Source organism: Lissotriton helveticus, chromosome 4_1, assembly GCF_964261635.1.
Source record: "Lissotriton helveticus chromosome 4_1, aLisHel1.1, whole genome shotgun sequence".
Taxonomy (NCBI): domain Eukaryota; kingdom Metazoa; phylum Chordata; class Amphibia; order Caudata; family Salamandridae; genus Lissotriton; species Lissotriton helveticus.
Genome location: NC_136063.1, coordinates 2,101,431,562 through 2,101,459,552, shown reverse-complemented (window position 1 = coordinate 2,101,459,552; position 27,991 = coordinate 2,101,431,562). Strand labels below are relative to the sequence as shown.

The following is a 27,991-nucleotide window of genomic DNA, read 5'->3' as shown; positions in this document are numbered from 1 at the left end:
AGTTTACTAGAAATATAACACTGAATCAAATAATATTGCATTTTCGTAGCAGCAGAAAATCAAGATAATATAAGTTGATTTTTATTTTCACTTTAGTAACGATAATATTGGAACAAAATATATGCAAGATCTTCACAACATATACTTAAAAAGCGATGGTGGACGGATATGTAAACTAATAGCTGCAAAATGATAAAGCGAACGACAGTTTTATGTTCAACTAAGTAAAAACTAGTTTTGTTAAAGTTTAAGAACAAAATAAACCTTTTCCAAAAATGCTGTTTTGTAAAACACATTTCACACCGGTTTCTGAACTGTGTTACAGTTCCTAAAACAGATAGCACCATGGCAACAGGAGATGTCAAGAACCAATCCCCTTTTAAATGTACATTTGCAAAGATAATTATTTATATTTTTATACATTTTTAGTTACTTACTCGTCGCTTGACAGCCAGTCACCAGTTACAAGTTATTGTGGAAATTGTGAAGTCAGTGTTCATTAAATTTAAGGCTGATACTGAACAATTGGAAATGCTTGTATCCAGATCAAGAAACTGAAACGTGGATAAAAATAAAGAATTGACACCATTCGTATCTGATCCACAGAACAAGGAATTGCCCATGAAAGTAGTGACACTTAGTCACAGTGGTCCACCAATAGTCTTGGGTGTGGAAGACATTTAATCATTTATGTATTTGTTTGATGAATGTTCATTTCAGTATATTTTGTGTGTTTTGATGGGTTTCAAAGCATCAGAACTGTCCATTCCTTAGTACCCTGCTTGCAGTAATGACTCAGTGGGGTCCTCGTATTCCAGTGATGATTCAGTGGCAGTCCATGGGTTCCAGTAATGATTACGGGTGGGTCCACCGTACTCAAAAGGTTATTGAACACTCTGGTATGGGTTGGGATGAGAGAGAGAAGGCACACTGGCCGATGTGATCTAGATGGTCATCTGAGGGGCCAGCTTAATTGGCTTGGGTAGGTCTTGAACGTGGCTTGTTAACTCGTGACCCAAAAAATCACCTGGGTTAAAAACACAGACACTGTTATCATAAACAGTTATGACTGGGCTCTTTCTCAAGTTTTTCAATACTTCACCATTACTTTAGCAACTTATATTACTCAGTAGAAACCCAGTATAGAGCTTGTGTTTCCTCTCTCCGTAGAGTTTACACTTTACGCATCTCAAGAAATCTTAGAGTCGATTTATTACTGGCAGATGGAGTATTCTCCCTTGGCCTGGCGGAGGACTTTACATTCACCATGCTGAGGCTACCCCGATCGGCAGATTTATAAATGACCGCTTAGCTGGTAGTCATTTATAAAGGCACTGGCAGGAACTGCATTCACAGCGGTTCCTCTCAGTGCATTTTACTGTTTGCTGCAGGGCTATGTCAGAAGGAGGACTGGTGGAGTTAGGACAATTCTCAGGTAAGTGTTGTACTCTGAAGCAACACGCTATGGGACCTTGGGTTTCAGGAGCTTGGAGCACAATGTTGCAAGTATGAGCATGTGGTAGAATTGGGCATGGCTTTTATACAACTCCATGCCCAAAATGGCAGCTGAGACTTGCTAGTTCGTGCAGGATTCCCTGCAAGGTCTCTCAAATAAATATCTCGTTGTGCATTAGGATTACTTATTTTTATTTTTGTTGACACTCTGTATTCTCTTTCCTTGAGAGTTCACTTTCCCAACAGTAGAGAAATCAGGGAGAGAGCTGATAGGAGCATGGATTAGGGTCTGACACTGTGACACCGATCTGTATTTGTCATACCTTGCAATGCCATGTGTTACATCTCAGAAAAAGACTCATCAGCGGCATTGGACTCCCCTGGCCTCCCAGTGTACAATGAGAAGACAGCTTATATTTGATTCTCATGCCCAGCGTTTGATGGGTGGTGTCTTTTCATTCTGCCTGGCAGATGTCAGCATCCCCACAGTCATGGCCACTTGGTGGGCACTGGTGGTGCAGAGTGCTGGATGCAGAAGTTGGTTAGCAGAGTGTAAAAGTACAAGGGATGTTTTCCTTTGTCTGCCATTTTGGTAAAACGCCATTCTCCTGGGAATTCACTTGAATTCGCCCTGGACACTAACCTCAACCTCAGGAAACACATTGCCAAAATGCAAAGGCAGCCTGGTACCGGCTCCTTCTTCTAAAGAAAGTCACACTGTTTCTTACAGAAATCAACTTCGGACCTGCTGTACAAGCCCTCGTCCTCTCACATCTGGGTGGTGATAATGCCCTACTTCATGTTCTCCCAAACTCCAGAATACCACCCCTTATGGGCGTTTAACATGCCGCAGTATGTTTCAGTACACAGTTTTAAACTTTGAGTGCATCACTTTTGATAAAGTGTTCAATTCTTGTATATTTTATTTATATACTTGTGAACATTAAAACCAACTAAGGAAAACCATTGAGAATAATAAATCAGTGAATGCCCTAAAAAACGAAATTTCCTGTGTTTCCTGTGTTTAGATGATCTTAAAATGTTTCAGTTTCGATCAAACTATATCAGTAATGAAGTATCAAATGCTGTGAGTGCCGGGTATATTAGCTCTGAATGTTTTAACACAAGTAACTATGCTTGTTACTCGTGTTTTTACACCCGAGGTAGTGGGGTGTTTCTATTACCATAAGTGGCACTGATGCTATCTTTTCTTTCTATTTGACTATATTAATACTTTATTGCCCACTTATAATTGTTCCTATTATTGATGTGCGACCCTTCTTTCCACCGCTACCTTCCATTAGCTTTGTGTCTATATATATATATATATATATATATATATATATATATATATTACCTACTGGCGATAGCCAGTAGGTATATATAGTTAGGATTTTTTTCCTATGGGATTTTTGAAAATTCTATGTCGAATAACTTTGGCGTTTGAGGACAGAATTGGCTGAAATTTTCAGGAAAATGGAACATTTTGTTTCTGAGCAGCCCCTGAAAATTTGGGGGGGGTTTCGTCAAGGGGGGGCCGAGAAAAAAGGGGGGTCCCAAAACGTGTTTTTCCCATGCAATTTTCCATAGGGCGGTTGGCCTCACTTTTAGCCTGAACGGCTGAATGGATTTACACCAAACTTGGCAAAATTGTAGGGACTGGTAGCCCGATGTGCCTTTGCTATGTCTCAAGATATAGGCTCCAGTGGTTTTTACGAAAATTAACTTTGAAAAATATATATTGGGCTACATTGGGCTATATATATGTTGGAGCCCAAATGTAGCCCAATGTAGCCCAATGTAGCCCAAAGATGGCCACCAGAGACAAAAAAAACAAATGTAGCCCAAATATCAGCCAGATGTAGCCCAACTATAGCCCAATGACAGAATGTCCCAGAGTGTTCTAAAGAACAACTAGAGTGCTAACAGTCCTGCTTATTACAAAGGTATGGCACACCTGAAGCCATCTTGATTGGAATAAAGTGGTAACTCTTAAAACATTTAATTTAAAAAGGAACAAAATGAGGGGGTTCATTTTGCCATAGAAAGTATGATTAGCGAATATATGACGAAATCCCGCATACCATCAGTCCGCAAAAAAAATCCCGCATGTACTATTAGGCCGCAAATTAAAATAACGAAAACTTTTAGAACGAATATGCCTTTAGCATACACTAAACAACTAAACTACCCTAAACCCTAAAACACTACCCCCAGCATGACCCTACACTACACAAACAGTACAACACTACCCTAAACCCTAAAACACTACCCCCAGCATGACCCTACACTACACAAACACTACAACACTACCCTAAACCCTAAAACACTACCCCCAGCATGACCCTACACTACGCAAACACTACAACACTACCCAAAACCCTAAAACACTACACCCCAGCATGACCCTACACTACGCAAACACTACAACACTACCCTAAACCCTAAAACACTACCCCCAGCATGACCCTACACTACACAAACACTACAACACAACCCTAAACCCTAAAACACTACCCCCAGCATGACCCTACACTACGCAAACACTACAACACAACCCTAAACCCTAAAACACTACCCCCAGCATGACCCTACACTACGCAAACACTACAACACTACCCTAAACCCTAAAACACTACCCCCAGCATGACCCTACACTACGCAAACACTACAACACTACCCTAAACCCTAAAACACTACCCCCAGCATGACCATACACTACGCAAACACTACAACACTACCCAAAACCCTAAAACACTACACCCCAGCATGACCCTACACTACGCAAACACTACAACACTACCCTAAACCCTAAAACACTACCCCCAGCATGACCCTACACTACACAAACACTACAACACAACCCTAAACCCTAAAACACTACCCCCAGCATGACCCTACACTACGCAAACACTACAACACAACCCTAAACCCTAAAACACTACCCCCAGCATGACCCTACACTACGCAAACACTACAACACTACCCTAAACCCTAAAACACTACCCCCAGCATGACCCTACACTACGCAAACACTACAACACTACCCAAAACCCTAAAACACTACACCCCAGCATGACCCTACACTACGCAAACACTACAACACTACCCTAAACCCTAAAACACTACCCCCAGCATGACCCTACACTACGCAAACACTACAACACTACCCAAAACCCTAAAACACTACACCCCAGCATGACCCTACACTACGCAAACACTACAACACTACCCTAAACCCTAAAACACTACCCCCAACATGACCCTACACTACGCAAACACTACAACACTACCCTAAACCCTAAAACACTGCCCCCAGCATGACCCTACACTACGCAAACACTACAACACTACCCTAAACCCTAAAACACTGCCCCCAGCATGACCCTACACTACGCAAACACTACAACACTACCCTAAACCCTAAAACACTACCCCCAGCATGACCCTACACTACGCAAACACTACAACACTACCCAAAACCCTAAAACACTACCCCCAGCATGACCCTACACTACGCAAACACTACAACACTACCCAAAACCCTAAAACACTACCCCCCAGCATGACCCTACACTACGCAAACACTACAACACTACCCAAAACCCTAAAACACTACCCCCAGCATGACCCTACACTACGCAAACACTACAACACTACCCAAAACCCTAAAACACTACACCCCAGCATGACCCTACACTACGCAAACACTACAACACTACCCAAAACCCTAAAACACTACACCCCAGCATGACCCTACACTACGCAAACACTACAACACTACCCAAAACCCTAAAACACTACCCCCAGCATGACCCTACACTACGCAAACACTACAACACTACCCAAAACCCTAAAACACTACCCCCAGCATGACCCTACACTACGCAAACACTACAACACTACCCTAAACCCTAAAATACTACACCCCAGCATGACCCTACATTACGCAAACACTACAACACTACCCAAAACCCTAAAACACTACCCCCAGCATGACCCTACACTACGCAAACACTACAACACTATCCTAAACCCTAAAACACTACGCCCAGCATGACCCTACACTACGCAAACACTACAACACTACCCTAAACCCTAAAACACTACCCCCAGCATGACCCTACACTACGCAAACACTACAACACAACCCTAAACCCTAAAACACTACCCCCAGCATGACCCTACACTACGCAAACACTACAACACTACCCTAAACCCTAAAACACTACCCCCAGCATGACCCTACACTACGCAAACACTACAACACAACCCTAAACCCTAAAACACTACCCCCAGCATGACCCTACACTAAACAACCACCACAACTCTACACTACACTAACACAACACTACACTACACTACACAACACTACACTACACTACACAATCACTAACCCACGAAAAAATTAACACAAACCCACTTACCTCTCTCGTCATCGTGGTTTTCACAACGCAAATGCATTTACCATACATGCCTTTAAAACGTAATTCTTTGTAAAGGCATGCGCGATAAATGCACATGCGTTTTGAAAAAATGCGGGATAATGGTATGCGAGGTCAATGACCTTGCGGGATAATGGTATGCGGACTGAAAGTCTGCGGGATAAAAAATGCGGGAAAATGGCTGCAAACCATGATTAGCAGCAGACTTCCCTGGTGAGCACTAGCTTTACTACAGTGATCTAATGAGCAACTAGAGTGCTAACATTCAGAATTTATGGCAAATGTGTGACACATCTGAATGCCTTCTTGATAGAACCAAAGTAAACAAGCATTGAAAATGCAATAGATCTCGCCCTCGTTTAAGTTAAAGCCATTCTGTTTGTAATGAGGTGGCTTTTTAGCTTTGCTTTTATTAGTGTTTTTAAAACTTTCATGTAAATAACATGCATATGTATGCATATATGTATATGTATGCATGCATTTATATTTATATAGATATGCAGATTATATATGTTTATATATGTATATTACCTACTGGCGATAGCCAGTGGGTATATATAGTTAGGATTTTTTCTCTATGGGATTTCTGAAAATTCTATGTCTAATAACTTTGGCGTTTGTGGACGGAATTGGCTGAAATTTTCAGGAAAATGGCACAGTTTGTTTCTGAGCAGCCCCTGAAAATTTGGGGGGGTTTCGTCAAGGGGGGGCCGAGAAAAAAGGGGGGTCCTAAAACGCGTTTTTCCCATTCATTTTTCCATAGGGCGGTTGGACTCACGTTTAGCTCGAACGGCTGAATAGATTTACATGAAACTTGGCAAAATTGTAGATATGGTTTGCCCGACGTGCCTTTGCTATGTCTCAATATATGTGCTCCAGTGGATTTTGAGAAATTAACGTTTAAAAAAAAATATATATGTGACAGCGCTCCGGTTAGCGCCCCGGTTCGCGTACCTGACGCGTAACGGAACTTCGCGAAGCGAAGCTGATTGGCTCTCCGGTGTCTGTCAACATTCTAAACAGTCCGGAGCGGCCGCCATCTTGTCTCTCGGTACGATCGAGAGACAAGATGTGGTGAAAAATGAAGGGGGAAATGAAGGAAAGGGGGCAAGGTAGACCACTCCTGACCCCCTAGGATTGATGAGGGGGATATTAAAGTGCCCCGCGGGGCAAAAAATAAAAAATAAAATTTTTTTGCGATTTTACGCCGTAGAGGCGCGTCCCGGTACGCGAACCGGGCAGCTCACCGTGCAGCTAACCGGGCAGCTAACCGGCAGCGTAGCTGTCAACATTGTAAACAGTCCGGAGCGGCCGCCATCTTGTCTCTCGGTAGGTTCAAGAGACAAGATGTGGTGAAAAAAGAAGGGGGAAATGAAGGAAAGGGGGCAAGGTAAACCCCTCCTGACCCCCTAGGATTGATGAGGGGGGTATTAAAGTCCCCCGCGATTTTTCGCGGTAGAGGCGCTTCCCGGTACGCGAACCGGGCAGCTAACCGGCAGCGTAACAGGAGTCCGCCATCTTGTGTTTTTGGAGCGTCCGGTTCGCGTACCGGGTAGCGTCCTGGTAAGCGTAACAAGGGGAAAACCAAGAGAAACAGTAAAAAAAAAATTAAGGGAATAGATTTCCAGCAAACTTGGCAAAATTGTAGGGACTGTTTGTTTGATGTGCCTTTGCAAGGCCTTAAGATATGTGCACGTGTGGATTTTGTCTAATTAAGGTTAAAAAAAATATATATATCTGTAAGCGTGCTCCGGCACGCTTACGTTACGGGTTTTGTTTGCGCTGCAGAGCCGATACGTCACGGTTATGCGACGCGTCATGAGGCGTCTCACGTGGCTACGTGATACGTCACGTAATAAAGAATATATTTTACAGCTATAGATATTAGCTTTTAAAAAACCAATGAAATTCACTGAAAAAACCATAGGTTATAGACCATATATAGTTAGGAATTTGCATTTACAAAACCTTGAAAATTCACTGAAAAAACCATAGGTTAGAGACCATATATAGTTAGCTGGACATTTTATTGACATAAAACCAATGAAATTCCATATATAGTTAGTTGCACTAACTATATATCGCGCACCCGCAATCCACTGCTGATGATGTCACATATTACATCATTCATGACATGGTCAGTGACATCACTGATGACATCACTGATGACATCTCAAATGACATCACTGATGACATCATGACACACCAATACCAGTTACTACATACGCACTCACTGATTCCTACGTCTACACACACATTCACTCCTTCACCCATACAATCACTCATACATACAGTCACTCATTATTACAACACTATCATATGCACTCATACACCTATGCAGACACTCACACACTGCCACTCATCCATGGAGTTAATCACACACCTAGTCAGTCCTGTAAAGAATCAATCACACTTCCATTTCCTCATCTATACAGTTAAACACAGAACACCATACTTCAGTGACATCACTGATGACATCACTGATGACATCTCAAATGACATCACTGATGACATCTCAAATGACATCACTGATGACATCATGACACACCAATACCAGTTACTACATACGCACTCACTGATTCCTACGTCTACACACACATTCACTCATTCACCCATACAATCACTCATACATACAGTCACTCATTATTACAACACTATCATATGCACTCATACACCTAGTCAGTCCTGTGAAGAATCAATCACACTTCGATTTCCTCATCTATACAGTTAAACACAGAACACCATACTTTTCACACATATACTAACACATACTTACTCTCTTATACAATCACTGATACAAGTACACATTGATATGCACAGAGTCACACACCTCCCAGCCAGCCACACACACACTCAGTCTTCCATACATCCACTCATTCTTCAATATGTAAAACATATTTAAACTTTACAAAAACACACATACACTAGAAGATGTCATCAGTGATGTCATTTGAGATGTCATCAGTGATGTCATTTGAGATGTCATCAGTGATGTCATCAGTGATGTCACTGACCATGTCATGAATGATGTAATATGTGACATCATCAGCAGTGGATTGCGGGTGCGCGATATATAGTTAGTGCAACTAACTATATATGGAATTTCATTGGTTTTATGTCAATAAAATGTCCAGCTAACTATATATGGTCTCTAACCTATGGTTTTTTCAGTGAATATATATATATATATATATATATCAGCAATCATCTGCTCCCACCATTTCCGATCCCAAAACAGCGGCACAGACCCCTCAGGACATCAGGCAAGTTCTTTAGTTTATTTAAAACCGAGCTGCAAACCCTTGTTCACGTGTAATCTGTATATACGCCATCTTCATTTTTATTGCTAGAATGAACACACCCCATCGACAACCATCACAGGTCACATGGCCATAGTAAGAGTGAACAGACTACATTTTACACAGTATTGTAATTGTAAACAAAACAATGAGCATTCATTATTAAACCATGTAAACGTCACATATTATATACACATATATAATTAATAAATATGTGCAAAAATCCACTGAAGTATTTCAGATAACAATTTAAATAACTGGATAAATCCACCGAATGCATAAAAATAGTAGTTATAACAAAACAATATATCATAGGGTAAAACCCTTGTTTGGCCATGTATTTAAACTGTATATGTGAAAAATGATATCTAAAAGATTCATGATTTTTGTGCAAATTGGTGTAAGGTGTGCAAAAATCAAAAGTTTAAAGTGCTTAGAAAAAGACATATAAATATATACAAATTTGATCCGTTAAAGTATATTAAAAGTGCAATCCTCTAAAAGCTATTATATTAATAACAGTAAAATGTCCCCAACTGGACAGAGTACTTTTAAAAGACATATAAAAAGCATTAGTTTGCATTAAAAAATATAAATATTCTTCTACTAAAATCAGATCATGAGAGAAAAAGTGGATAACAATTCCTCATAATTTACAGGATGCATCACAATTCATAAATATACAGAAGGTAACTATGCAAAAAGAGAACCGACATCATGTTCATAAAAAGTTATGCATGTCTTCTGTATTATTTAAACCATTAGGCCATTTACTATCAAACTCAAAAATGATTCTTGTTTCTAATTGCCTAAGTTGGCGTTCTCTATTGCCTCCTCTTCTAGATTTTGGGATGGCGTTGATGACATAATAAGAAAGGCAATTTATATCATTTGCATGAGCTCGCTTAAAATGTCGTGAAACAGGATAAGCTGGATCACTGTGGAGAATGGCCCTCATATGCTGCAATATCCTGACGTGCACCCGCAGCTTTGTGCTACCAATGTAGTTAAGGCCACAGGTGCACGTCAGGACATACACAGCATATTCGGTTTTACAATTGTAATTGCCTTGAATAGGAATGGGTATTTCACCAAAGGGGGTTGAATAATGAGTCATGTTGCGGCCAAACTTGCATGCTCTACAGGTTACACATTTTCTGAATCCCTTTGCAGGTTGTAACCAAGAGGCTGCTTTCCTAGTTTCTGGTGAAGTTTTATCTAGAATAGTACCCATAGTACTCCCCCTTCTAAATGTAAATACAGGGGCTTCTGACAGCTTATTTAGAAGAATATTGTCTGTGAGTACTATTGGCCAATGTTTGTTAACGATGGATTTATTTTACGTTCCTCCCTATTGTACGTGGTGATCAGTCTGGGGGTGTTCATATTTCTCAATGCTGTCGGAGATACATTTTGTTCCTCATTGTTTTGGATATCAAAGAGGCTTGTTCTAGATCGTGTATTAGCCTTCATTATAGCATCTCCAATTATTTTATCAGAGTACCCTCTGGCTTGCAATCTATTCCACCTCATTGCTGCATATACGTTTTAGTCTTAGAATCTCTCCATACAGTATGCTAGCAATGAGGTGTTTAGGGTGTGAACTTGTCGCATGTAATGTAATGATACCAGAAGTTGGTTTTCTGTATAACGTACTTTCAATTTTTCCATCATTGACATAAAGCCTTACATCTAAAAAATCCATCTGACTTTTATGAATATGGGAAGTGAATTTAAGATTTAAGGAATTGTTATTAATATCATCTTTGAAGCCATATGCTTCATTTTCACTTCCCTTCCATAATATGAAAACATCATCAATGTACCTTAAGTATGTAATAACATGGGATTCAAAGAGCGCCCGATGCGTGGACTTGAGGACCTGCTCCTCCCACCAGCCAACATGCAAGCATGCATAGCTGGGGGAGAAGCAAGCCCCCATCGCCACACCCCTCACCTGTTTGAAGATATCTTTATCAAACAGGAAAAAAATAATATTCAGGAACAAACAAATAAGGTCAAGAATCACCTTATTATGCTCATAGAATTCACTTGACCTGTTATCTAAAAAATGCTTCACAGCTGTCAATCCTTGTGTGTGATCTATGCTCGTATATAGAGATTCTATATCGAGAGAAATTAGGTACAGATCCTTAGTCTAGACTAGATTTTCAACTTTTTTGAGAAAATCTCCGGCGTCTTTTACATAGCTTGGCAAGTCCTTTACCAAGCTTTGTAAAAAGAAATCTACATGTTGGCCAACATTCTCTCCTAAGCTATTAATAGCCGAAATTATTGGCCTACCGGGGACTGAGGAAACATTTTTATGTGATTTAGGGATTAGATATAATACAGGTAGTACCGGGAATTCATTGTACATGAATTTGTATTCTTCATTAGAGATAGGGCCTTGTCTTTTCCATTGTGCCAAAAGTTTCTGAAGTGTTATTTTAGCTTTTTCATACTCTCTAGTGTTAGATTTTGTATAGCAGCTCGCCTCATTGAGCTGCCTTAGCGCTTCCAAAACATAATCTTTTTTTGGCCACAATACCAGGTTGCCACCTTTATCAGATTTTTTAACAACATCATGATTTTTGTCAAGTTTCTTTACCAACTCATTATATGCACGTTTCTTAAAAAATAAATTTCTCTCTTTTCTATTTTTGTGATTTAATTTTTTCAAATCATTGGTAATCATATCGTGAAATACATCAGTAGCGTCCTTTAGCATGATCAGCACAAAACAGGATTTGGACTTGAAGGGATAGATCCCATCTCCCTTTTCTAAATGATTTATTTTTCCTAATCTCTCCTGAATTGCCATATGAATGTCCACTTGTGAAGTTGGTAAACCGCTTTCATCATTGAGTTCATGTAACATGAGTAAGTTAGGGATATCAGAGGCCGCCAACATGAGTTCTGTTTCTTCTTCTTGCACCATGTCTGTGCCAATTTTCTCTTTACATGCTTTTAGAGCGAAGAATTTCTTTAGCTTCAATTTTCTAATGTAGCAATAAACATCGATCCGTGTACGTGCATAATTGAAATCATTGCCTGGGCAGTAGTTAAGGCCTAGGGCTAGTAATTGTTCTTCTGCTTTTGTGAGTACCACTGAAGATAAATTGACGACACTATTATCATTTACCGCTGTTTTTTCTGTTGCCACTGCACTTTCTTTTTCGTATTTTTGTTTGCGCCTTTTGTGTTGTTCGCGTCTTCTTTTGTTTCAGCGACATTTGCTGGCCTCTTTTGTCTGGGCCGTAGTGTCTGCAGTCTCTCTTCTACTAAAAAATCAAGTTCCTGTACCACACTTAATTTGGTATTCCTCTTGCGGGTTTGATCTAGTTCTGTGCTTGATTCACTAGTCAGTGATATTGTTTCCACACTTGAACAATCATTACTTTTGACTTTTTCACTATACTGTTGCCTTTTTATTGAATCAAATTTATGTGAAAAAGTAAATATCTGTCCATTTTCGTAGTCCGCTAGGTCACAAGCGAACTTATTAGCTTTCCGAAATGTAATTTTGTTCTTTGTGTTTTTTCAGGATCTATGACATAATATTGACAGACAGAATATTTCCATACAAAAATATCGACACAAAAATATCGACATCAAAAATATCGGAGTTATATCTTCATAAAGGTAAGTACAAAAATATCGAAAAAATAATATCGTAGTACAAAAATATCGAAATTAAAAAGATCGTTTTTTAATGTATTAATAATAATGTAAAAATATTTTTTAAATACATATAATTTTACAAATATTAAATAAAAACATTAAAACGTATTTAAAAAATTATAACTAATACATATACATTTAAAATAAATTAGAAACTCTACATATAAATTAATATATATACTTACTCCACATATTGCAACAGTAGGAAAAGCATTGGATAGCGTAGGGGTAAAAATTACTATTCCCCCTCCAGAGGGTGCAACAGTAGGGTAAGCGTTGGATAGCGTAGGAGTAAAAATTACTATTCCCACTCCAGAGGGTGCAACAGTAGGGAAAGCGTTGGATAGCGTAGGGGTTTAAATTACTATCCCCACTCCAGAGGGTGCAACAGTAGGGAAAGCGTTGGATAGCGTAGGGGTAAAAATTACTATTCCCACTCCAAAGGGTGCAACAGTAGGGAAAGCTTGGGATAGCGTAGGGGTAAAAATTACTATTCCCACTCCAAAGGGTGCAACAGTAGGGAAAGCGTTGAATAGCGTAGGGGTAAAAATTACTATTCCCACTCCAAAGGGTGCAACAGTAGGGAAAGCGTTGGATAGCGTAGGGGTAAAAATTACTATTCCCACTCCAGAGAGTGCAACAGTAGGGAAAGCGTTGGATAGCATAGGGGTAAAAATGACTATTCCCACTCCAAAGGGTGCAACAGTAGGGAAAGCGTTGGATAGCGTAGGGGTAAACATTACTATTCCCACTCCAGAGGGTGCAACAGTAGGGAAAGCGTTGGATAGCGTAGGGGTAAAAATTACTATTCCCACTCCAGAGGGTGCAACAGTAGGGAAAGGCTTGGATAGCGTAGGGGTAAAAATTACTATTCCCACTCCAAAGGGTGCAACAGTAGGGAAAGCGTTGGATAGCGTAGGGGTAAAAATTACTATTCCCACTCCAGAGGGTGCAACAGTAGGGAAAGCGTTGGATAGCGTAGGGGTTTAAATTACTATTCCCACTCCAGAGGGTGCAACAGTAGGGAAAGCATTGGATAGCATGGGGGTAAAAATTACTTCCCACACTACTCCCCCTTTAACACACAACACACTACACATACAAAAAAACACAAACAATATACATTTCAATTAATCCATTAATAACAATTAATATTATTAAATTGATGTAATTATAAATGAACTAATTAACACATATTAATTACCAATTAATTAACAATAAATACCAATAAATAAATACAATCTCTTTAATTAATTACATTTAATTATATCACACCCTATTCCCCTATAAACACACAACCCACTACACATAAATAAATCACATCATTTAATCACTTAATATTTATTAATTACCAATTAATTATTAATTAACAATAACAAAAAATTAAATTTATAGCACCTTAACTAATTAATTTAATTAAATAATTAATATTATTTAATTACCAATTAATTGTTAATTAGCGTTATGTGCACAGGACAATTTCCAGTTTCATCGAAGGAAACGACCTGTTGCACACCTCGCAGTCCGGCTTCCGCGCTAATTTTAGCACGGAGTCGGCTCTGCTGGAGGTCACTGATGCCATCAGGGAAGTACTCGATTTGGGGGGAAAGGCCGTGTTAGTCATGCTTGACTTGTCGGCGGCTTTCGACACCGTTCCTCATGATGTCCTCCTTGTAAGACTCTGGGAGTGTGGCCTTCGCGGAACGGTGTGGAATTGGCTAAAATAATTTCTGGCCGACCGCCGACAAACGATCTGGGCGCCTCCTTTTTCCGCTGATATGGCTCCGCTAGAGGTGGGAGTCCCGCAGGGCTCCATTCTTAGCCCTATGCTGTTTAACATCTTTATGGCCCCTCTGGCGGAAGTCGCGGAATCTTTTGGCGCCCAGATCGTGTCTTATGCCGATGACATCCAACTCCTGATCACATGTGACAGGGGTGGGTCATTTGATGGCACAAAGATCAGGGATTGCCTTGGTGCGGTGTTTGAGTGGTTCAGAGGTCATGGCTTGAAATGCAACTCTGATAAGTCAGAGTTGCTCTTTTTCGGTTGCGCACCGGAACATGACTGGAAATCTTGGTGGCCACAGGATATGTTTCCCCCTGACAAGGTTGCTGTTAAGGCCAAGAATTTGGGAGTGATAGTAGATTGTGATTTATCTTTTGGACCTCACATCCTGTCTATTGTTGGGAAATGCTTCGGCATTTTACGGATGTTGAGGAAATTTCTTCCTCTACTATCACTCAACCACAGGAAAACAGTCGTTCAGGCACTGATCGGGTCGCGACTGGATTACGCAAACGCTCTTTTTTTGGGTCTACCGAAATATCTTATGACCCGTTTGCAAGTTGTCCAGAATTCGGCAGCCCGTTCTATCTTTGGACTCCCGAGGAGAGCTGGTGCCACTGCCTTATTGAACACCCTTCATTGGCTACCTATCTCCAAGCGAATCCTTTTTAAATGCCTGACTGTGGCCTTTAAGGCCTTACATGGTATTGGCCCCAAATATATTGGGAAACGTCTCTCCCGGTATACGCCAAGCAGGACTCTCAGGTCATCTGGTCTGTCTCTGCTTACTGTCCCTGCTATTCGTCGTGCACGATTGGGAGGTCGATCTTTTCGCTACCTGACACCCAAGGCATGAAACGAATTACCATTGTCCCTGAGATCGGCCCCCTGTCTTCTTACTTTCAGAAAGGATTTGAAGACATGGCTTTTTAGGAAATAGTCTTTTTATTCCTGCCCTTTTCTGTTGTGTGGTTGCTTTCTATGCTGTCATTCTTTGCCAAAGCGCCGGGATGCTCCTCTGGAGTCGCCGTGCGCTATAAAAGAAATAAAGTAACATAACATAACATAACATAACAAAAAATGTAATATATTAGCACATTAACTCTAATTAATTTAATTAACTAATTAATATTATTTAATTACCAATTAATTAATTAACAATACCAAAAACTTAAATATATTAGCACATTAACGCTAATTAATTTAATTAACTAATTAATATTATTTAATTACCAATTAATTTTTAATTAAGAATAACACAAAATTAAATATATTAGCACATTAACTCTAAATAATTTAATTAACTAATTAATATTATTTAATTACCAATTAATTATTAATTAACATTAACACAAAATTAAATATATTAGCACATTAACTCTAATTAATTTAATTAAATAATTAATATTATTTAATTACCAATTAATTAATTAACAATAACAAAAAATTAAATATATTAGCACCTTAACTCTAATTAATTTAATTAACTAATTAATATTATTTAATTACCAATTAATTATTAATTAACAATAACACAAAATTAAATATATTAGCACATTAACTCTAATGAATGTAATTAACTAATTAATATTAATTAATTACCAATTAATTATTAATTAAAAATATTTACAAAAATATATTAATTAATTATTATTAAATTACTTCCCAACCTATTCCCCTATAAACCCACAACCCGCTCTGATACTAAAACGCAAAATGTAAACAAAATTACTAATTTTCAAACATACATTACAAAACATATTTAAAAAACACTAAACAAAATTTCGATATTAGTAAATTTCGATATTAGTAACATACATACCTTAAAAAACAATATTCTGTCTGTCGGTATTTTGCACATCAATATTCTATACTATCGAAATTAAAACTTCGATATTATTGTATATCAATATTTTAATTTCGATATTTTGTCTCACTACCGTTTTTTCAACCTCTCTAGCATAGCCTCTTTTAATTTCCCAATTTGCTTCGATATCTCAAGTTTTTCTAATTCGCTGTTGTTTTAATCAATTTCCTTCAGTATTTCTATACGATCGATATTGGCATACTTAATCAAAATGTTGACTAGATTCATAGAGGCAGCCAGGTTGCTCTCCCCCCCATTCTCGTAACATATTTGGGTTAGGCTTGTCAAAACTATGCGCCAAAAGGATTCGTAACGCCCTTGGCACTCTTCCAACTTCAGCATATTTGGAGAGCGACCTGTGTTCTCACCATTTGGTTATTTCCAGCTTACGTTTCTTTTCAAGGTTTTTTAAAAGAGACTTCGCATTCAAATCTTTATCATTTCCCGTGAAGGCAGAGTGTTCAGCATTTCGTGATGTGCTTGGCAGATTACCAAACAACTCATCTGCTGCCATTTCTCTTTCCCTCATCTCCGCAGCAGACATAATGGGTTTATTTTCAATATGTAACTGTTTTTATTCGCAAAGCCCAATTGCTTCTTTGTTGTGATAAGAGCCTCGTATGCCTGATTCTCCCCTCCTACGAATTCTCGCATATGCTCACTCACCGGTGTCCGATGCTCTCCCTCAAGTGCTCCGACCTGGTTGATCGCGTCCTCCAACCAGTTTCAGTTCATCTTTAGCGAGACGTAGGGGGCAGCTGCCACCAATCCACCACGGATCCTTTTGCGCTTCCGTTAAGGGTGGCCGCCAGCTTACGAGGAGGGGGTCTGGAAAATGAAGGTAACCGTCCTACGTAAAAATATCAGCAATCATCTGCTCCCACCACTTCCGATCCCCACACAGCGGCGGCGGCGAGGAAGGAGGCACAGACCCCTAAGTACATCAGGCAAGTTCTTCAGTTTAATTAAAACCCAACACAACGCGTTTCGAGCTGCAAGCCCTTGTTCATGTGTAGTCTGGATATACGCCATCTTCTTTTTTATTGCTAGAGTGAACACACACCCTCGACCACCATCCCAGGTCACATGGCCATAGTCAGAGTAAACAGACTACATTTTACACGGTATTGTAATTGTAAACAAAACCATGAGCATTCATTATTAACCCCTTCCATGCTGATGACGGCCCCCGTCCGTCATGCATCACGGTGGGTGTGTGCTGATGACGGCTGGGGGCCGTCATGATCCTGCCCACTCTTAAAAACTGCGGCACAGGCGCAGAATCGCGGCCGCGCCCAAGGGGTTAAACCATGTAAATGTCACATATTATATACACATAAATAATTAATAAATATGTGCAAAAATTCGCTGACGCATTTCAGATAACAATTTAAATAACTGGATAAATCCACCGAATGCATAAAAATAGTAGTCATAACAAAACAATATATATACATACATACATACATACATATATATACTGCTAAAACAACAGGGATTTGTCCTCAAACAAAGACACACTCGCAAGGAGGTTCTAATGTAATTTATTTCAAAAGCCAGCAAGCTCTGCAAATCGCCTTGGGCTCACAGGCCAGCGTGACAGAACAACAATAAAGGACATAATCACCAATTTGAATATAGTACCACCCTCAAGTGAGCCTCAGGTGAGTCAAAGTGCATACTGGAAATCAAAATCCCACAAAATAAAGTTTACCCCTTCAGTGGGTTTGTTCCATTACAACAAATATCAAATGTCAATTTTATTTATTTATTTATTTATAAAATTTAGAGAGCGCGAACAATGGCCCTTAGGCGTCTCGGCGCTAACTTATCTGCTGCATTTAACCAATGAGGGGAGGAGTGGGTCTACTGATTAAAAAGCCAGGTCTTGAGCTGTTTACGAAAAGACCAGAGTGAGTAGCTTAGTTTGATCGAGGGAGGTAGTGTGTTCCAAAGCTTAGGGGCTGAGACAAAGAATCTTCTGTCTCCCCATGAGACGGATTTGCTGCGTGGAACCACGAGATCATTTGAGCTGGAGGAACGTAGGGCTCTGGGGGGACAATAAGGAGTCAGGTTTTGGGTAAAGAAAGCAGGTCCCATGTTATGCATGGCCTTGAACACAATGCAGAGAGCTTTAAATTTTATCCTGTTCCTTATCGGTAGCCAGTGTAATTCTCTGATGGTGGCGGAGGCAGAACAGTATTTGGGAATTCTACCCAGGAGCCTTGCTGCTGAATTTTGGATTCTTTGCATTTTATTCAGGACTCTTTCTTGTGCATTCAAGAACAAAGCATTGCAGTAATCCAAAGTTGACAGCACCAGGGAGGTGACCAATGTTTTGCCAGCTGAGTCGGGAAGGAAAGGGAGGATTTTTTTGATTAACTTTAATTTATAAAAAGCGGCAGAGGTGATCTGGTTAGCATGAGGGAGAAAAGTAAGACGGTCGTCGAAGATGACTCCGAGATTCCTCACCTTGCTAACAGGGACAGGGGGAGGGCCTAATGATACAGGCCACCAGCAAGAAGACCATTCCGGGGTCAGCTGACCAAAGATGACTACTTCCGTCTTGTCGGAATTTAATTTTAGGCAATTGGAAGCCATCCAGCTCCCAATTGCCAGCATGCCCTGATTGAGATCATCGGCTTTTTTGTAGCCATCGTTCTTAATGGCAAGGACCAACTGAGTGTCGTCCGCATAGGAGGTAAGGCTCATCCCGTATGCACGAATGGTATTGGCAAGGTCCGACACATAGATATTAAAAAGTGTCGGACTGAGGGATGAGCCTTGCGGGACTCCACATGGCAGAGACAGAGTGGAAGAATGGAAGGAACCCATTGTAACCACCTGAGTCCTGTTGGCCAGAAAGGAAGCCAGCAGTTTCTTAGCATTGTGTTGGACACCAATGTTTTCGACACGGTCGATCAGGATAACATGATCGACCGTGTCGAACGCTGCCGACAAATCAAGCAGTATTAAAACTGCAGTCCCCCCAGCATCCCGGATAGATCTAATGTCATCCGCGGCTTTAATCAGAGCCGTCTCTGTCCCATGGTATTGGCGAAAGCCAAACTGGGAGTCATCGAGGAGATGATGTTCCTCTATAAAGGCCGAAAGTTGTAAATTCAGAGCCTTTTCGGCTATTTTTGCCAATATTGGAAGGTTGGCGAACGGACGATAACTCTTTAGTTCTTCCATGTCAAGTTGAGGTTTCTTTAGCAGAGGTTTGATAAGGGTCTGTTTTAGAGTGGCTGGGTAGATACCTGAAGTGAACATAGAGTTGCAGATGGATGTGATGACAGGGAGCACCACTTCGATGACAGGAAGTAATACTTTGAGAGGACATGGATCAAGGGCAGAGCCCGATTTTATGGTGGAGATAATGTCCGCGACCTGAGAACTGGAGATATCTTTGAACTGAGGGAGGGTGGGTCCAGTACGAAAGATTGACGGCGGCTTAGAGGGGGGGCTGGTGTTGTTTGCAAATGCGGAGTAGATGTCATTAACCTTGCCATAAAAGAAATTGGCCAAGGCGTCGCATAGCGACTGGGAAGGTGAGGGGGTAACGTTGGAAGATTGACCGGCTAACTGCTTAGTTTTTTCGTACAATGCCTTGTTGGAATTTTTAGCTGACTCGATTCTATCACTAAAGAATTTTTTCTTGGCCTCGCTGATCATAGATTTGTATATGACCAGCGTTTCTTTGTACTTAAGTTTAGCCTCAGCAGAGTAGTCTTTCCGCCAGTGCCTCTCTTTGTTCCTGCACTGTTGTTTCTGATTTCTTAGGGTCTCTGAATACCAGGGAGCCGACGGAGCAGATCTATTACGAGATCGTTGTTTAAGAGGGGCCAGATGGGTAGCTGCAGAGCCTACCCACTCATTAAATTGTGTGATGGCGATATTGGGATCAGCTGATAGGGAGGGGGTAGAATTGGTCAGCAAAGTTTTCAAACTAACAGCGTCAATATCGTTCCATGCCGGAAAAAGTTGACGTGAGATGGTATGTTGTTTAGGAGAACCGGAATCATGGGTCATTAATGATGCCAATATGACGTGATGGTCTGACCAAGTGAGGGGAAGAATTCGGGAGACCTGTAGCTCCGCTAGATTAGAAAAGATGCCGTCTAGAATATGGCCCCCATCATGTGTGGGGATTTAACCAACTGTGGGAGACCAAAGATAGTCATATCATCTAGAAGGGTGGCTGTGTCCTTATGCTCGATTTTGTCTAAATGAAAGTTAAAATCGCCGAGGATAGTTAGGGAGCTGTCCAAGGCTAAAGATTCCAGTATGGCCCTGAGATCCGAAATAAATCCAGTCCTTGACCCGGGGGTCTGTATAATAGGATCCCTTTAAAATTGTAGGATGGGGTTAATTTGATGGAAAATTGCAAAGCCTCACAGCAGGGTAGGGAGATTGGATTAATTCTGACAGTGAATGCATCACGTAAGATGATGGCAATTCCACCACCTTTTTTGCGCTGTCTATCCAATCGCCCCAGTGGGCTTTCTGTTTCCTCCTTATCGAGTTTGCTGGCACAATTTCCATGACCAGTTGCTCCATATGTGACCTGAACTCATAGCCAAATGGACCTGCTTCCTCATAGGTTTTATTTGCAACAAGGGTTTGTCCTCAAACACAGATGCACTCGCAAGTAGGTTCTAATGTAATTTACATAAAAAACTAGAAAACTCGGCAAAGCGCTTTGGGCATGAGCATGTCATTATTAACTTATTTCCCATGTAATCATGTTATGCTGTTAAAGATTGAAGCAGCGCCCAAATATCAAACTTTGAAGTATAGAAGGCACTTCGACAATCCAGGTTATGTGTTCTGTGGGGAATCTGCAATCCCTGTATGAACGCCAGTCTCTAATTTCTTTATAATCGGTGGCTTGTGACACACCTAGTCTTATAACTAAAAGATGTCAGAACTCGACTATTATAAGCATTACAGACGGGTTCTGACGTCTCAATGCATGCTGCCAGCAGCCAAAATGATTGTTGCTTTTTTTCTTCTGCCCTATTTTTTAGCTTACAATGACAAGCATAGAGAACATGTTTCTTTTTTGCACTCCTTAGATAGTTAGAGAAAAACTAGAATCCTGCATGTTTGTACACATTCGAGCTAGTGCAGATTTTTGTTTAAACTAATTTGTATTGAATTGTTTCTAATATTTGTTTGAAACGAAGAACTATCATGGTTTCGATGCATTTAATTTCGCACATGTTTTATTGTTATTCTTCATGTTTGCAAACATGCTGGCTCTTTCATATGAAGGTTTTAAGTGGTTTGCGGTAAAGGTGATGGTGTGACTATGTATTATATGGGATAAAGTACCCCCTGGTGTACACGATAAGTATGTTGCAAGTCACCTCTGAGTTTCATGATCTTATAAAGGACTCTGCCTTGTTCCTCTATATGATTATGGAACTCCTCTGTGAATTGCAATATCCTTATAATGTACGACAGAGGGTTCTATATCCGTAATCTAATTCCTTGCAGCAACCGAGTATTTAGTGCAATATTATGAGTTGTGGTTCTGTCTCATTTGCTTGTTGCAGCATCTGCAAATACTTAAATGCAAAAGTGCCTTGTATCCAACACCCTGGGAAGATCATTGACCTTAGAAATTTAGTTAGGCGTGACTGTAGTAGTACCCGATTAGGGCATTTTCCATTCACTGCTGGTGCATTTGTGACCTGAATATAGACTGCTAGTGATGTTAAGGCTGGCCACAGTGTTCAATGGACAGGGTCACTCATCTAGAAGCTACATGGTTATGTTTTTGCTTTTGTGTCCTACATAGTGTGATTTTCAATGATGTCATCATTGGTTCAAAGGATGTGTGATGTCATTTCAAGTGATGGCATTATAATGCTTACAATGGTTTTGGAACCTAGTGTATCTTACTTCTTTGTAGTAGTTTAGGCAAGTATGCATCCTCAGTCCTCCACAAGTACTCTTTGCAATCACTGCTGGCTGGTTATGGATTGCAGTATGCTGTTGTGGTGCCTTCTGCTTTTCTGATGCAGCCTGTGGCCTGGGCATGATAGGTGCCTATAACGGAAGGTTGGCTGTTGTTCACCACTAAAACAGCACAAGTTTTGCGACCAGTCACTGCTTCAGACATCAAACACTGCCTGCATATCAACTAGACCTGATGCTCAACGTAGCCAAGACAGAATTCCTGTTCTTGCCAAGAACAACAAACAAGAAACAGAATCAGTAAAAACCAGACTCAATGACATGAACTTTGACGGCTTTAAACCCCAATTTTCTTTGAATGCCAAGTTATTTTGATTCACCCTCGACACCAACCTCACTTTCAACCACATTGTTAAAAAAAAGTAAAGACAACATGGTGCCAGCTCTGTCTTCTAAAGAAAGCGAAACTGCGTCTTCGAGAAGGCAAGTTTAGAACTGCTGTTTAGGCTCTCATACTTGTGTAGTAGGATTGTGGCAAAACCTTGCTCCATGACCTACCAGTATCCACACTGATACCCCTTACGGGCATCCTACACAGCACAGCATGTCTCATTCAGGGCCTGAAGAAATATAATACATCATGCCATTCTGAGCTCCATTGGCTCACCTTGCCGGCCTGCACTATCTTCAAAACCAGCTGCATCATTTACAAAGCTATCACAACCAGCACATTCACCCTCACATATCTTGCAGACAAGCTCACTGGAGGTTCTTGGTACACCCGCAGCTTGGACACCATCAGACTGCAGACTAAAAAGTGTAAAAAATAAAAATAAGCAAGGCAGCAGGCCTTTTCCATCTATGTGCCCAAGATCTGGAGCGACATCCATTTATACATCAGGACCCCCCCTACCCCAATACTACTCCAGTTTAGGAAAGAGTTAAAGATTCATCTCTATAAAGAACACTGAATCACAATGCATTAACAGTCTACAAACCAGCCCCCTTTTCCATCTCTCATTGACTTTATGATTGTCTTGGATGTACGACATTACAACGCATGCTTTTACATCGCATGCTTTTACAACGCGAGTTTTACAACGCATACCATTACAACGCATAGCGCTTTGGGGTGCTGGATAGTGAATAGTTTAATTTACTATTCCAACTTCAGTCCCCGTGGACACTAGGGAAGGTGTTGGACAGTAAATTAAACTTATTCCCTATCCTAGAGCGCCCCCCAGCGCAATGCGTTGTAATGGTTTGCGTTGTAAAAGCTGCGATGTAAAAGCATTGCGTGGTAAAAGTTGCGTTGTAAGTGATGTTTCCCATTGTCTTTGAACCTGTACGGCCTTCCCCTTCCTCTTGGATAGGCTTGCACCATAGTAATACCACATGCATACATACGGACTGCATGCAAACTGAAGTACCAAGTGGTCTGGCCATGTAAACAGAATGGCGGTGCTCAGCATCAACAAACACCTGCTCAAAATAAACACTGCCAGAGACAACAGGGCCAGGCCACTAAACATTGTGGTTTCCATAGAATTCAACATAATCATAATATAGCCAAGACCCCTGTATCTTTGTAAATAGAAAAAAGAGTAAATTGTTTAACTGTTTTCTCAATCAACAAACAATATACTATCATTATCTGGGGAATTGTTATTTCAAAAGACTATTTACAATGGTGCTACAACAGGATTGGAAACGGAAATAGTAAAAACGACTTTGAATGTTCCTATATTGAGACTGTGACTGCTCCTTTTCTCATGACTCACTCTGCCAAGATCAATGGCGCCCCTCTGACTAGTATAACGTGAAGTTGTAGGGGCATAGGGAATACATTGGAGTTGGTTGAGGCTATACTATGGAGACTCAGTGGTGTAACATAGGCCCTGAGCTGCAGGGGGCCCCCTCAGCAGAGTACCCTGGCCTGAGAACTCCTGATTGAGTCCGAACGGAGGACCCTCCGTGTACCCCACTCAGGTTTCGTTATGCCATGGTGGCGACTCACTCATAACTTATGAAGCTCTGTACTATTAAATGCATAATGTCTAGTGCTAAGTCTTGTGCCTATAATTGTTAACTCCTCCCAGATCAGGGGATCATTTTGGGCCAGATGGTAAAAGAGGGTGCAAAAACACCCCAGTGCAATCAACATATGCACATGGTATTGGGTGTATCTCTGCACCTGCTTGTTACTGGTGCACAATACTGGAAATAATGCGCACAAGCGATATTTGCATTATTATTCAAAGAGCCCTAGTTTTTCCCAAGAATTACCACCAAGTAAAACCAGAGCAAACCTTGCCCTCTACTCGTGATTGGCAATAAAGCTAAAAGGGTGCACATTACATTTGCTCTGGTTTAAATGACCGCAGCGCTGCTTATGCACGTCTCTCCTGAGAGTATGTGGAATGTGGTTCAATATCAAAGAAATGTAGACAAAACAAAACATTTTACAAGCTTTGAAATAAAGTGTATTTATCTAGCAATGACTCAGGTAGTACTTAAGCGCCTGTTTATGAGTTGGGCGGTTAATTCTGACCAATGCCTAAACCCCTGTCAACACAGGGGTTGGAACTACGAGGTTTGGGATAATTAAGGTAGCAGATAATATATAAATTTCTCCAGTGTTAAATTTCAGCAGGTCAATATGTATTTACTGTATCATCCGATTTTGATGTGATAAACACCGACATCCACATATTATCTGATGCATCATCTTCCTGAGGTCTCGTCCGAAAAGAAATGTATATCTTCCTTAGATTTAGACCAGGCACAACACACGGGTGGGGGACTGAAGGAGCATGGATAGCTCTTGCATTGGGGTTCGCAGAGGTAGACCATGCCCTCCTGAAGCAGAATGCACAGAGCACCTTCATTTTAGATGTAAACATCTAGGTATGGAGAGGAGTGTCTTACTTACACCTCTAGGTTGGAATGGAGCTAAGATTATAGGTCTGAAGGCAAAACAGCATTTTGTCTGCTTTGCGTAGGCTGGGCTTGGATTAAAGTAGAATTGCCTATCACTGCTGTGTGCCAGTGTATTGTTATCAATGAGTGTAGGTGTGCTGCTTGTTTGCCTTTTTGCGTTGTCAGTACAAAGGTGCCTGCCCCCATGCACAATGTCTGCATGGGACTGGGCGCCTAAGTGTGAATCTCTAACAGCATGTCCGTTGTCTTGCATGCATGTGTTGTGTGCCAATGTGTGTGGTGGTTTGTGCGCATGGGTATCTGCATGTCTGTTGTCATTTTTGGTAGGGTGTTTATATGTCTATGAGCATTATTATGCATATCTGTGCATAGGTATTTTTAGTCAGTATGTACAGGGACCTATAGCTATATTTATCTGCGTGCATGGACGCCTCAAGGTAAGTTACTGTCTGCTTGTACATGTATGAGTGCTCTAGTTGTATGTGTGGCGTGTGCATCTGAATGCATCAAGTATTCAAAACCAACCCCACTGGCTTTGCCAAGCCTTGTCAGATAAAGCTTACGATTCGAGTTGTCCCAGTCGCTTTCGTCCAGCGCCTTGAAAAGCTGCCGTTTGACATTTACCCGGCACAGCTCGGCCATTGCCGTTGCACTCCAGCTGAGGAGCGTGAGATATGGCTCAGCGTGTTATCTCTGCCCCGCCACGCCTCCCTGCGCCTGCGCTGATAGCTCGCGCAGAGGGCCTGCTTCTCTGAACTGTTTCACAATCTCACTGCTCACGTATCCTCACTTGACCTCGAGTTCGAGATGCCGTCACGCGCAGTGGCCTCTTGAACGGTCTGTTCTCGTTCAGGGATGCGAGGTTATCACATATTCTTGACCGCAGGCCACCTTTTTACTTATTTTAAAGTCTCTAAACGCACACACCTTCCTCCCTTTGTTCTGAATGAGCACAGCCCCGCTTCTTATTGTGTGCTTGGTTTCAGTTTTGTTACTTTTGTGTCACTGCAGTATTTTAGCTTCTCTTATTTCACAAGGTACAGTACCGCGCCTCTCCAATATGTCCTCATATTAATCAGTCATTTTACATGTTCTTCCGTGCATAGATGCATGACAAGTCTTAGCGCTCTATACTCCTCCAGATTTAATCAAATAAGATGTCTTTCTTGGAAAATAAATATTCCCTCGTGATCTTCTCCGCTTGAATTTGATGCAGCTCCAAAGAGCCCCAACAGAGGTCTACTCCCCCCCCCATAACCTCCAGGAACAAGCACCAGGCTTGCAGGGACTTCCGGCAGTGACCTTCGACCTTCACCAGGACCATTCTCCTGAGACAGGCGGATCTCTGGAGCCCGGGCCCACAAGTACCGTCCTCTGTCCGCACTTGAGAAGCTGGACGTCCCTTTCCTTTGCTTGGCCCCTTGACTGACAGCACTGTTCCCTCGACCCTGTGGCTCATGTCCCGTGGACATGTCTATTATGACTGTGACCGCGCACGCCTGCTATTTCGTTTATTGTTGCTCGCACTGAGTACCCTGTTGCACTTTTTTGCTTTTCTCTAGCCTTTATATTGCTCTGTTATACTTGTCCAAGGCATTTTAACCTTGCGCATCCCTCAAGGGCGTTAAATAATCCTGTACTTCATGTCGAGGCCATGTCTACACACAGCCTCCTCCTCTCCTCTCAGGAGACATCTTACGGGCAGATTTACCAGAAACTGACGCATCTGTATAGATCCGTCAGTTTCCCTGCTCCTGCGTGAAAAACCCTTACTCCACCATAGGTGCGCCGTATTTACAATACAATGCACTATGGCGCAAGGATTGACAGATGCATCAGAAATTCTGACGCATCTGTTGGGGGGAAAAGTCACACATTGCTGGAGTCGTGTCGCATGCATGATGCAACTCCAGCAATGCGTGTTGCGGCCTATTCCCAATCAATCAATCACAGCATTTATATAGCGCACTACTCACCCGGAGGGTCTCAAGGCGCTAGGGGAGGGGGGGTCCGCTACTGCTCGAACAGCCAGGTCTTGAGCTGCTTCCTGAAGGCGAGGTGGTCCTGGGTCAGGCGGAGGTGGGTCGGGAGGGAGTTCCAAGTCTTGGCGGCCAGGTAGGAGAAGGACCTTCCCCCTCTGGTGGCTCTTCGGACACGGGGGACGGCGGCGAGGGCGTGGCCGGTCGATCGAAGCTGGCGTGTGGGAGCGTAGAAGTTGAGGCGGCTGTTGAGGTATCCGGGGCCTTGGTTGTGTAGGGCTTTGTGTGCGTGGGTGAGGAGACGGAAGGTGATTCTCTTGTTGACCGGGAGCCAGTGCAGGTCTCTCAGGTGTCCGGAGATGTGGCTGCGACGGGGGATGTCCAGGATGAGTCGTGCTGCGGCGTTCTGGATCCGCTGGAGTCTCTTCTGGAGTTTGGCGGTGGTACCGGCGTAGAGGGAGTTGCCGTAGTCCAGACGGCTGGTAACGAGGGCCTGGGTGACCGTCTTCCTGGTCTCGGTGGGGATCCACCGGAAGATCTTACGTAGCATGCGCAGGATATTGAAGCATGACGAGGAGACGGCGTTGATTTGTCTGGTCATGGAGACGGAG

The 27,991-nt window shown here is 41.6% G+C and overlaps 1 long non-coding RNA gene across 2 annotated transcripts in view; it reads right to left on the bottom strand.

Annotated features, from left to right (window-relative positions):
- Window positions 1–26,061, bottom strand: part of LOC144827804 (uncharacterized) — a 45,825-nt gene extending 19,764 nt beyond the window's left edge. Inside the window, exons 1-3 of one of the 2 annotated variants that reach the window (XR_013610386.1) lie at window positions 25,965–26,061; window positions 17,203–17,364; window positions 3–1,027 (exon numbers count right to left, since the gene is read on the bottom strand). This is a non-coding gene — a long non-coding RNA (uncharacterized LOC144827804). Of the gene's footprint in view, window positions 1–2; window positions 1,028–17,202; window positions 17,365–25,964 lie in introns of those variants that run through there. The other variant, XR_013610385.1, reaches the window with a different exon arrangement.
- Window positions 26,062–27,991: the final 1,930 nt, after the last annotated feature.